Source organism: Crotalus tigris, unplaced genomic scaffold (genome assembly GCF_016545835.1).
Source record: "Crotalus tigris isolate CLP2741 ecotype Arizona unplaced genomic scaffold, ASM1654583v1 scf7180000018304.516572, whole genome shotgun sequence".
NCBI classification, from domain to species: Eukaryota; Metazoa; Chordata; class Lepidosauria; order Squamata; family Viperidae; genus Crotalus; species Crotalus tigris.
In genome coordinates this window covers 436184-449467 of record NW_024096932.1, presented here as the reverse complement: position 1 = coordinate 449467, position 13284 = coordinate 436184, and the positions used below count along the sequence as shown (strand labels likewise).

Sequence of the window (13284 nt, the reverse complement as noted above, 5' to 3'; positions counted from 1 at the left end):
CGTAGGATAGAGGACCTGTGACCCTGGATATAGATGCGGGGACCCATGTATGAGCAGGCCCGTAATTACGAGTCCAAACCGGGGCACCCACAAGTAGTTGCCTAGGTGCCCTGGGGTGTGAGACAGAAGGAGGCAGTCTGTCCGGATGCAACCGGTCAAGCTTGGTAGTCAGTTTGCGCCCCCAACGAAGTTCAGCTGGGCTTCTCCCTGTAGAAGTGGATGGTGTGGTGCGATAAGAAAGGAGGAAGTCAGCCAACCTGTGATGCCAGTCCCCGTAGGTGAGCCTCTTCAAGGCGTCCTTGGTGATGCGAACCATGCATTCAGCCATACCGTTGGTGGACGGATGGAAAGGTGCAGAAGTGGCATGACGAATCATGTTAGCCTGCAAGAAAGCTTGGAATTTGGAGGAAGTGAATTGAGGGCCGTTGTCAGACACAATGACGTCTGGGAGCCCGTGTGCAGCAAAAATCCCCCTCAGTACCTGAATAGTCTTTGCAGTGGTGGTGGAAGAGACAGGTACAACCTCAAGCCATTTTGAATGGCTGTCAACGAGGACCAAGAAGAATTGACCCTGAAAGGGCCCAGCGTAGTCAATGTGCACCCTAGACCATGGAGACTGTGTTTCCTCCCATCTATGCACAGGAGCTTGGAGCATTTCAGGGCATGAATGTTGACAAAGGTGGCAAGCATGCACCTTAGCTTCTATGTCTTTGTCTACCCCTGGCCACTACAAGTGGCTGCGTGCAAGAGCCTTCATACGAACAATGCCAGGATGACCCTCGTGGAAGGAATCTAAGACCCTAGTCCTCATTGAGGTGGGAATGACAACCCTGCTTCCCCAAAGCAGACAACCCTGAGAGGTGGACAACTCGTTCCTTTTAGACCAGAAACTCTGAAACTCAGGACTAGGACAGTGCTCAGGCCTTCCAGACAAAACCCAAGAAAGGACACGTGAAAGTGTGTGATCTGTGCCTGATTCAGCGGCTACATCCCTGGCATTCAGGGGGGACTCGGGCAAAGCTTGAATGGAGAGAATATTGATGGCTGGTGCGGGGTCAGCCTCTATTTCTGGCAGGGGTAATCTACTGAGGCCATCAGCATGGCCCATTTCCTTCCCAGGCTTGTGAAGTAGGGAAAAATCATATGCAGACAAAAAGATAGACCACCTGAGCATCCTGGGAGAGATGATTTGGGGAGTTTGTTTACGTGTGGTAAACAGTCCCAGCAAAGGCTTATGGTCAGTGAAGACCATGAATTGCCTACCATATAAAAAATCATGGAATTTTTTTAATTCCAGAAACAACAGCTAAGGCCTCCCTGTCTATTTGAGCACAGTTGCGCTCAGCTGCAGACAATGTCCTGGAGTAATATTCAACAGGAACCTGAGTTCCATCAGCCCTGAGGTGGCTCAGTACAGCACCCACCCCATAAGGGGAAGCATCACAAGCGATGCACACAGGAAGGGACTCATTGAAGTGTGCAAGTACACTGTTAGAAGTGAGTAAGGCCTTGACCTCATTGAAACTAGCCTCATGTGTTTGTGACCACTGCCACACTGCCTGTTTATCTAATAGCCTGTGAAGAGGCTCAGATACACTAGCCTTACGTGGAAGAAAGGAATTGTAGAAATTCAGAAGGCCCAGAAAAGCCTGCAGTTTGGCCTTAGACTTTGGCCTAGGGGCTTGCATAATGGCTTTTAGTTGGGATTCAGCAGGATGAATCCCAGCAGCATCAATTTTGAATCCCAGAAACTCAGTAGAAGGTACCCCAATTTTACATTTGTCCTTCTTGAGTTTGAGTCCTGTTTTCCTGAACCTTAACAGGACAGCCCTTAGCCTTTCAGCTAGAATGTGTGTGGAGTCTCCTGCAATTAAGACATCATCAAAATAGGGGCAAACCCCTGGTATACCCCGTAGTGCGTTTTCCATTACGCTTTGGAAAATCCCAGGAGCGACATTTACTCCAAATTGAAGTCTCTTTACCTTGAAAGCCTCTCTGTGGGTCACAATAGTCTGAGCTATAGCAGCGTCATCATCAACAGGCAGCTGTTGATATGCTTGAGCTAGGTCAAGCTTTGCAAAAACGCACCCCCCCCTTGAGGGAGGCCAGGATATGACTGACCACAGGAACAGGATAGGCATGTTGCTGCAATGCTTTATTTAGAGTGCATTTGTAATCAGCACAGATGCGAATGTCCCCATTTGCCTTAAGAGGCGTGACAATAGGGGTCTCCCATGGACTGGAGTCAACAGGTTCTAGAATTCCTTGTTGGATCAGTTTGTCCAACTCAGTGTCAATTTTACTCTTTAAAGCAAAAGGGACCCTTCTTGCTTTAATTCTAATGGGAGTGACCGTGGGGTCTAACTTTAATGACACAGGGGGTCCTTTGTATGTGCCCAGCTGGAGGCTGAAAACGTCTGCAAATTCTTTGCAGACTTCCTGTAGGTCGAATGTTTGTAGGCTGTTGAGCCCTGTGACGTGTATCCCCAAGGCCTCAAACCACTCAAGTCCTATGAGACTCGTTCGTTCACCCTCTACTACTAGTAGGTCTAGTGGACCCTCAAAATCCTTATACTGTACGTTAAGGGTGGCCTCCCCCTTAACAAACACTCTGGAGTTTTGAAAATCCATTAGCACAATGTCAGAAGGCCTCAACTTGGCCTGGGTTCCGCTGCCGGAACAAATCTTCCTAAATGTGTGCATAGAAATGATCGAAAGTGCAGACTCCGTGTCCAGTTCCATAGTTAATGGAACCCCTTGTAGCTTCACCTTAAGTGACAGCTTTTTCTTAATGGGCTTGTGTGTGCCTGTCCTGTAGATGCTTCTTCGCGAAGCACAAAACCCCACCCTATTCTGGCTGGGGACCTTGGTACCTTTCAGGCGCAATTCTTCCTGAGGTTGTACCCTTCTGACGGCCCAGGCACACAGCTGCAATGTGTCCTTGTTTTCCGCATGCCCGGCAGATAGCGGAGCGGAACTTGCAGTCGGCTCTCTTGTGGCGACCTCCACAACCGATGCACTTGGGGAGATCTGAAGAGCTTCTCTTGGTTTTCCTTCCTTTGTGGGGTGGAGACGGTCCACTTCCTCGTCCGGATCCTCCTCGGAGTTTCTTTGGACTTCTTCCTGGTGCACGGATGCAGCATCTGGACTGTTTCTGATCGGCCGCATGTTCTTGATGGCACCGCCCGCTGTTTCTTCTGCGGTGACCTCTCTCAAGGCATCTTGGAAAGACAAGTCCTCCTTGGCGAAAAGTCTCTGTTGCAACTTTCGATGCCTTAGCCCACACACAAATCGGTCCCTCAGTCGTTCTTTGAGGTCCTTGAACTCGCAATGTTTGGCGGCTTTCCTCAGTGCGGCAATGTACTCCTTGGCCGATTCCCCGGGTCGTTGATCCCTCTGCTCGAAGGTGTGGCGCCACGCGATGACGGACGTCTTAGGTTGGAAGTGCTCCTTCAGTAACTTTTTTAGATCTGCGTAGCTGACAGACTCTAAAGGAACAGGTGCTGCGAGGTTCTCAGCTATTTTGAATGCGTCTTGACCGCAAACGCACAGCAGGGTGGCAGCCTTCAAGCTCTCTTCCCTCACCTGGTTCACTTTGAGGTAGTTTTCCACCCTGGCTGCATAGGACTCCCACCTCTCTGGGTGTGAGACGTCGAATTCCGAAAGCCTTCCAATCTTCGCCATTTCGTATCAGGAAGGGTCTATCAGCCAGCCTACCCCCGAATGCACGATGGATTGGCGGGTAGCTGCCGAGTCAACACCGTTCCTGCCGCTCCGGACTCACTCGGGTAAGCTTACACCTTCGCTTTTCCGATGTAAGGCAATCCCACCTTCGTTGCCAGTGTTGAGTCCGTCGCGAAATGGTACAACACGAGAAGCAGTTGTAGTTCTCAGGAAACCTTTATTCTTCAGTTCAGCTTACATTGGTATATGGCGGCAAAAGCCCACACCTCGCAGCCTCCTTTTATAGGACTCTCCCGGGTCAATGTGTTACTTTTTGTGCGCCAGCACTTGCGCATGCGCACAAGCACTGGCGACAGCCTGTCTGGTCCTGGGCAGCTTGCACCTGTCCGGGACCGCCTGCAACGCCCCGAGCCCGCTTGCAAGGCTCAGGACATAACAGACTATATATTCTTACCTGGTAGAACTTTGCTTATTTACGGAGCAACATACAAATCCATAGAAGGTAGAATAACATTCCCTGAGGTTGTAATAATTAATTTGAAAATATAGTGTCTTCAATCCCTCTTCACTAGTTAACAGGATCTACTTGGCAAAAACTTAGCTTCAAGCTTTGAGAAATACTTGAAGATGTATACTTGAAGTTCTATTGTGTTTTTTTTCTGTCAGTCAAACGAAAAAATGGATTAGATCAGTGAAGGCGAACCTTTTAGAGACTGAGTGCCCAAACTGCAACCCAAAACCCATTTATGCATCGTTGGGTGCTGGGTGGGTGTGGCCATTGGCTGGGTGTGGCCCATTGGGTGGGCGTGGCTGTGGTGGTAACGGCAGACTGGATGGGACTAAAAAGTTCAATCAATCAATTCCAACTTTGCAAGATCTTTTTTTCCCCTGCGAGAATTTGAAATTGACTGATTGAAGCTTTTTTTTTTTTTGCACACGGCAGCGGAAGCCTAAAGTGAAAAGGTTTTATAAAACCCAACTGAAGGCCTGGGACTGGGACAACGGCGCGCATGCCCACAAAGAGGGCTCTGAGTGCCGCCTCTGGCACCCGTGCCATAGGTTCACCACCACTGGATTAGATAGAGAGTGGTTTTTGTATTGCTTGCTTTATTGGAATTTCTATAAGCATTAATTTAAGTGAGTTTTCAAGAATTACAAAATGTAACTGATTTAATCAATCAAGTATGCATATAAAATTCTATAAACAATTCAGAACTTTCAGGTATTCTTGAGCTCCTAAACTCATATTAATCTTTCTCAAATCATGTTCTCCAGATAGTCCCAGGATGAACAGCTACTGCAACCAGGCAAAATTGGGAAAAACTGTCTAAATTCTGACAATATTGATATGTATGTAAATGTACTGAATGTATTTACCCCAGAATGGGAAACAAAATCTTGCAAATGTATTTGACATTGACGATTTTCTGAGCCTTAAAGGAAGTTCTGGTAACCAATGTTTCAAGTGCTAAAAGTTTATTTTATGATGCAATGAAGCTCATTCCTATGTGGATCAGGAATGTCCTTGATTATTTTTATATTTTTTCATTTCAAAGTTCATTTCTTGGTAATCTTAATCTGCTTTTATTAATCTGATTGTCATTTGGAAGCCACAAAAATCAGTGATCTCAGAATGGAAAGCTCAATTTAGATTTTCATATCAGACTCCAATTTTTAGGCAGTTGTTTTCTTTGTCCTTTAGAAATTTCCAATCCTTCAGTTGTAGTCTACAAGACAAACTTCATTATTTTTGCTCCTAAGAATAGCTTGTTCCGAAGTTCAACAGGCAGCTGCCTGCTAAGTCATTTAAAATATTTACTTTCGGTGCTGGAGAAACTCATAAATCTGTTGTCAGGAAAGAAGAGCATAAACTTTATATATTTTTTCTTTAAAAAAAAAACAATAATGCCCAGTTGTAGACTAGCTCACTTTCAGAGACAATCTTAAAGCTTTGTACACCATAAAAATATTAAAAGTCAAAGGAATAAAAATCACTCAGCCACACGGGTTAAAGGCAGTCAACTAGCATATTGCTAAAATGTTGGCTGCAATGACACAACTAGAACCATCATGATAACAACATGAAAGGAAGAAAACAATAAAAAATAATCTACTGGCTACAGAATTAGTAAAACATCAACTTGCCACAAGCTATGCTATTGTAATAAGCAAGAGATGCTTATATTGTTTTTATTATGTTGAATACTTTTCAACAGCTCTTAAGGTACCATATTTTTAGAAAATGGGGGGGCTGTCTTGAGATGTATTTATGCAATTTAAAAAAAACTTTGAAAAACAAAGGCAAAAGAAAGCTGCCGCAGCTTTTCTGTATTTTGTTGTTGACTGTTAATTGAAACTGAACCACAAGTAAACTGAAGTAAAAAGTTTTAGGGTTGAGTTGGGCTTTTGAGATATCCAGCTTCTCCAAGATCATCACCTATTGTTAAATTTTCAAATGTATTCCAGAAAATTGTGGGTTTTTTTCAGAAGCATTTCAACTATTCTTTCATGACAAGAACAAAAATACTAATCAAAGATTCTAAAGATAGCTTTCAAATAACCAGATTTCTTCTGATGAAGAAGTGAAGTCTTCCACTGAGCATTATCACTCCATAAAGAGGATCAAAGCAGCATTATTCTTCACTTTAAATTCTGCTCTTTCCAGCATATAATCTGTTTTAGTTCAAAACCAAACAAATACTATTTAAATTGGATAGGGTTTTGTTCTGTTTTGTTTTTAATAACATAAACAGCCTTAGCCCAAATGTTCTGTGGCATGACATATAATCACTTCCAAAGAGAAGGCATGCTAGGCCAAAAAAATTAAATTTAATTTCATTTAATATAATTACATTATTTTACTTTAGGTAATAAATATCTCTGTGTATTCATCATTTCTTCCTTTGATCACATTAATTATACTGTGTCTAATCTAGAACCCAACATTTGTAGGAATCATTGTTTCCCGCAAGGGAAATTTTCTTCTGCCTCTTTCAAAGTTAGTAAGCAAACTGTGTACAAAACATAGCAAGAGTTCACAACACCTTTTTTAGAGGCCAGATAGTCAACTTGGTTATTTTAAGTGGAAAAACAAAGAACAAGCTTATGTATATCCAAAGCAGCATAATTTTGGTTTCCATCTTCTTCTGCTAAAGATAGTGTGATTGAATTTGAATCTGATTGAATTTCTGGAGAAGACCGGCTATTCATTGGCATCCATTTTGAACAATAATTTAAAAAAATATCTAGCCAAACTGTTCAGATCTTAAAATGACAGGTTGAATTAAGCAGTAGTCTTAGGCAGTGTTTCTCGACCTTGGCAATTTTAAGATGTCTGAACTTCAACTCCTAGAATTCATGCTGGCTGGAAAATTCTGGGAGTTGAAATCCAGACATCTTAAAATTGCCAAGGTTGAGAAACACTGCTCTAAGAACTGTGGTTCATAAATATGTCAGTGCCTAACTGAGGCATTAAAAATAGATGAAAAAACTGGAGTCTCTTACTGTAACTCCAGCTCTGTTTTTTCCTGATCTGAAGCAAAGCCTCCGATTTTTTTTTTCAGAATTTGAGATTCCTATATGGTCTAGAAATTGCAGAAATAATGTAAGAATAGGAATCTCAACTCTCAGATGATCTCAAGGACCACTCTAAGGCTAGGAAGAATAAAAGGTGCAGGGTCCGAAGTCTGCTTCTGAAATCAGGGCAACCTGGAATTAATTACACTCTGAATTGTTGGATAGGTCTGTGGGAAAGAGTCCTTGGGAGACTAGGCCAAGAGATGCAGCCAAGGGAACAGTCTGATAAGAGACCGTATAACCCACCATGGATAATTGGCAGGGCAAGAGCCTCAGAAGGGACCCTTCCTAGTTTCTTGGGTTGCAAAGAAAACTGGGGAAAGAAGTACTTTCAGACTTGCAAGATTCTGTCAAAGTAGTTTTACAAAAAAGTAGAACAAACTTATTTGGTTGAGATTCCTAGCCAATAAAGCTGACAATTGTCCTGGGAGCTCATTTAGGCTTTTGGATCCAACAATCTTGAGTCTAGTCCTGCTATGTTGTGTCTTCACCTGACCATTATGCGGTCAAATGATGCTTATAAGCAATAAAAAATATATGAAGACAGTGAACTCTCCTGCTGCTTCAAGTGTTGTGAAGGTCTTTTTTTTTTTTTAAGTAAAGAAGGAAAAATAAGGTCTCTCTTCAGTGGGTATATCTTTTTTTACTTTGAAAAAGTTCCTCTGTGTGTAATGGGAGCAGCGTGAGGGTTCCTTGCCTCTATCTTCTTTCTTTTCTTTTTTACAGTCATGATATGACCAGATCACCTTGTTCAGTCCCTGACCTTTGCAAAGTGAAATAATTATTATAAGAAAGGGGAAAAATTATATGGGGACAGAAAGCCCTTTGTGTGAAGGCTTTAAAATAAGAACATTGGCTGTTGGAAAGATAAGGTCTTCTCTCCTGCCCTTCTTCTTGAATTCCAAACAGGATTTGTACACCTGTCTTTCTACACTCATTCAGCCTAGAGATCAATTTCTTCCCCCACAAAGAGGAGCTGCTGTAGTAGAATTACTGTTTGGCACAGCAATATTTATAATAGCAATGTTTACTAGAGCTTCAGGCTCCCCATCCGTGGCTCCATTTCGAGGCCCCCAGGTCACACTGCTGCAATTAACAATGCAGGTTTTGTTATGTAAGCAGGAGCTGCAGGGAAATATAAGCAGCTGCTACACAACAAAGAGAGGGGAGAGTAGTTTCCCTTGAAATGCAAACTGCAACTTCAGGGATTTCCCCCCCTCCTTGAAGATCATGGGAGAAATACAAAGATTTAAATTGGGGGTCTTCAAACTTGTCCCTTTCATGACTTGTGGACTTAAACTCCCAGAATTCCTCAGCCAGCATGCCTGGCTGAGGAATTCTGGGAGTTGAAGTCCACAAGTCATGAAAGGGACAAGTTTGAAGACCCCTGATTTAAATAGCATGTTAACTGTAATACAGCAGTTTCAATGGCATCAAATTTGGCCTTTTTTGTTTGTGTGGCAACCGCCATTAGCAAAGCTTCCCATCAAGAGGGGGCATATTTAGGTTAGGCTGCCACTAACCCAATCACTCCAGTCTGTCCTCTGACAATTTGACTCTCCAATCTGTCCTCCCAAGAAGAATTGTTACGTTTTTCCATCACAAACTTCCCACTTCAGTCCATCTCTAGAAAATAGAAAGGAATCTTGAGTGGTAATTATTCAGTAGTGAGGAATAGAAGACCAATAATCATTGCAAGAGAAAGGAAGGAAATTAGGCTTTTAAGAACTATTTTCCCATTTCCCTCATTCTTTTCTAGCTTATAAAACTATTTAGGAGATATTTCTATCCTTCAACTGCTTATCTCTCATGTCTAAACTGGCTGGAAATGATGACAGTCTAAGAAATCCCTTTGCTTACTTTGACTATGATGGTGGCCAGATGTCGTCTCCAGACTACATTCAACACAACCCCTGATTGGTGGATTGCCCCTTTTATGTGGCTCTCCCATCTCTGTAAGGACTGTGTTGGTATCTTTCTTGTCCTTGAAAGTCCTTGGTAGAATCATTGATCCAATAATGTTGGTTTCTATTGATTACCTCTGACAGCTTCCTTGCTGACTCCCTCAGCAACATGTCCATTGATAAGTCAAAAATCTTTCTTGTCACTTGCACTAGAGGGGGAAACTAGCAGAAGACTTGTCAATTTTACTGGTTAAAAAATAATAATAAAGAATGGTGGAGAGTTCACCTTTCTATTGTTGAACCTGTCAAATATGAAGACATAACATTTCCAGACAGTAAACCCGCTGTTCCTAAACTTATTCCGCATTACTTTGCTGCTCATGAATTTTACTTATATAGTTCCAGTGCTGCACAGGACCAGGGCTACAATGAAATGAAATGCAGCAGCTCTATGAGCAGCACTGCCTGTGCCAACCTAGGACAGAAAACACTTTTATCTCTAGTAAGAAAAGATGAACAGAGATTGCCTTCTTGGAAGTAGACAGGGGAGGAATTTTCTGCCCTTAGTCCATGCTATATCGATTGCAGAGATAAGCCCCAAGTCTACTGTAGCTATCATTCAACTAAATATGGACTTAATGTATGCATAGCTTCAAAAAAAGCAATAACCGTATGAATCCAATAAGCTTAAACATTATTTTTCCTGAAATTGTGTTTTTCTCCAAGCTTATTATTTTAATCACTTACACTGTCAAGGTTTTTGAGGATAAAAGGGCAAAAAATATACATACCCACAAAACACAGAAATGCAAGACTAAAGATAAAGGAATTAGAATTGCTGGAACACAAAGACTTGTCATTTGCATGAGGAAAGAATATTGAGAAGAAACTGTTTTAGAAGCCATGGTATCCAGTGTTTAATAGTATTGTAAAGAAGCTAACACAAAGCTTCTCATTACTGCATGAATTTTAATCTTGCTCGGAATGGCTTTTCTTTGAGTGTGAATCCATATCCAATCAAACCGCACTGCTTTGTCTGAGTCATCACCCCTGACAGAAGCATATAGTAATTAGAGCAATAAAACATGTCATTTTGTGCCCTTTCTTCAGTTCCCTTCCATTGTAGCAACTTGAGTGTCTGTGCTGTGCTTTCAAAATACAGCAGGGATTGGAATTGGGATGAAGAAATATGGGGGAGGAGAATAAAATGCAGATGCTGACTTTAAGTGGTATCCAAAATTGCATGGGACAGATGACCACCAGAAAGAGTATTAGAGGAAGTTAAAGGAAGTGTTGTTTGGCCTGATGATCCTTAATCTGGAACTGAATGAGGTTATTTAGAAATGATTTGGGCTCAGCACCCTCTGGGTATCTGCAGTTAATCTCTGAGACATGAAAACTGCTTTGCTTTTCCCAACACCTTTGATGTTACCTTTGCATACTTCTATAACAAGGTATAACCTGCAGTTGAACTTGAGTTCTTGTTTTTTTAAAGGAAACAACCCGGATAATATTTAATACAGAGGCCTTAATTAATTGACTACTACTGAAAACATTGCCTTCTACTTAGAGCAACTAGGAATGCACCACACTTACAATCAAAGAGGACCATTAAGCCAGTGTTGGGCTTTTTCATAGGTTTTTCTCTCCAATGTCGTTGTTTGGCTTTTCATTTCTGCTTTCATCTTTTCCTCCTGATTTGCAAATCTTTCTCATCTGAACCCCTGTGGCCAGCTCAGACTTTGAAAATAATCAAACAGAACAGGGTGCAGTTTAAGGTCCTGACAACAAGTACAGAAATGTTTTGACGCTGGAGGAATTGGTGCGTGGACCATCTGCTGCCTTGGTGATTCTCATGATGTGTGTCAAAAGAGAATATACATAATGGGGGTGTTGTTGTTGTCGATTGTTCTCTACAGCAACCAATGAGAACTTCTGTTCCTGCTGGACATGTTTTAGATGATAATTATTTCCATGTGGAATATGACAGGGTGACCTACTTCAATTCAACCCCATGAGAAGGTGCCTGTAGAGAATTTTCATTATTGGCATGCTGCTAGGTAATATGTGCCATGTAATTAAGAAAACATCACATTGTAAACAAACTTGCTGGGGAAGCTAGAAATTAGGAACAGAAAAGCCATTCTTGGCTGCATTTGTGTACAATCAGAAATTCTGGGGAAAAAAAGACCTGCAGAAAGGGGGATTTGAGGTTGCTTTTCATTTTTGCAGTTTGGGAACTTTTTAAAATTATTACAAATTATTTTATGCTGCTTCAATCATTCCAACTCCAAGCAGCCAATAAGCAGCAGAATATAAGTGCACAATTATAGATGAGACAAAAATTATCCGTACATCAATAAAAATATAATCAGCAATCATCCTATATATACTGCTCAAAAAAATAAAGGGAACACAAATGTATAGGATCCTATATGTTTGTGTTCCCTTTATTTTTTTGAGCAGTATATATATATCATCAGTCAGAAAGAAAATTCATTGCACATTCAAATACTCCTGCATCATTTCCCAAAGGCATGTTGGATTAGCTATGTTTTTAAAAAGTTTATTAAACATTTTAAAAAGGTATACATAGTTTGATCTGATGGGAGGACACTGTACAGAAGGGAAGCTTCTGCAGAGAATGCTCACCTCCGAGTTCCCTCTCATCCTATCTCATCAAGAGTGATGATGCTCAGCAAGCATTCTCTACAGGCATACAATAATATCTCTGAAGACAGAAAGATGGGGGAGATAGCCTTCTGCCATGATGTTCCCCCACTGTTCATGCACAATCATTGATCAACATTCAGCATATCAATGATGCTACAAAGTAATTTCATCATGGATCTTTTTTCTTGAGATTTTTGTTCTCAAGGATAGAATAAAAATAAACTATGGCTAGCATCTTTCATCCTTCCACCAAAAAAAAAGGCCAGTTTTTTTTAAAAAAAAAAGTCTACAAAGTAGCACCAGATTTTCCTTCCTGTTTGCACATGAGTATATCTACACAAACACTTAGAACGAAACGGGCCCTTAAGATACTCATTCTCTGCAGCACTTCTTAGACTGATCCTGCAAACACACAATATCATCTACTTACATGGTTATTCGAGGAAGCACTGCAAAGGAAAAGCAGTGTTTGCAGAAATTCTGTGCCACTGGGAGTTTGTAGGATTTTTTTTTTCTTTTAGAGAAAAGAAAGAAAAATGTGTAGTTCAAAGCACAGGAGGAGAAAGGAAGAAAAAGATGAGAGCCCAGAAAGCTTGTAAATTAGTAAAAACAGAAATACTCTTGAACTCTTGAAGATTCACACCTGGATACTGCATTAAAAAAATCTGCTGAACTAGAATCCAGCCCTCAAACACAGAAAATAACATGAAGCAGATTTACACACACTTACCAGTCTGCCATTCCAATTACACTTAAGAAAAAGAGCTCAAATCCTACCAAAGGTTCATAAATGTTTTCTGAATTTTCAGTTCACATCTTCGATAGGCCCAGATAAAGACCTTTCCCATCTGTGCTAGTCAAGAGTCTTCTTATTCGAAACAATTGGAATGACTGATTTCACCACCAAGCTAATTGGCTTGGGGCTATCTCTACAGCAACTTCATTAATCTAGCTCAGCTAGCAATATATAGATCTAGGGTTAAGAGAGAGGCATTTCAAAACAAATAAGAAAAGCAGGATTGACTTTAAGATAAAGACCCACTCCTTGTTTAGCAACTACCTTCTTTGGAAACCACTCACAAATACAATATTAATAAATAATTAAAAAATTCTTTACAAACAAATGCCATGCTGGAATGAGAGGATTATAGACATAGCTGTATAAAATAAAGCTGTACTTTATCTGAATGAGGCAGTAGCAACCAGTGACCCTACCCCCATCTCACTCTTTCCCTTTCTCCCCTCAGTGGCCAATTTGTTTAATGATCTGGTCATTGGAATGTAACTTGATTGCTAAACAAGGAATTGGTATGTATACAAATACTAATAGTTTGTTTACTCTAACACTTGTATTGGGCCTTTTAAATCAGATTCTTACAGCTGTTAGATTCAAAAAACATAAACTAAGTTGAAAACCCCAGTCAGAACTGGGTCTGTGACAGGGAAT

General features: G+C 41.3%; 1 long non-coding RNA gene across 1 annotated transcript; it reads right to left on the bottom strand.

Annotated features, from left to right (window-relative positions):
* Positions 1-4863: 4863 nt before the first annotated feature.
* LOC120310960 lies at positions 4864-12769 on the bottom strand. Its single transcript, XR_005557498.1, has 3 exons — positions 12568-12769; positions 10761-11190; positions 4864-5529 (listed from the first exon to the last, which is right to left on the bottom strand). It is a non-coding gene; the product is annotated as an uncharacterized LOC120310960 (long non-coding RNA).
* Positions 12770-13284: the final 515 nt, after the last annotated feature.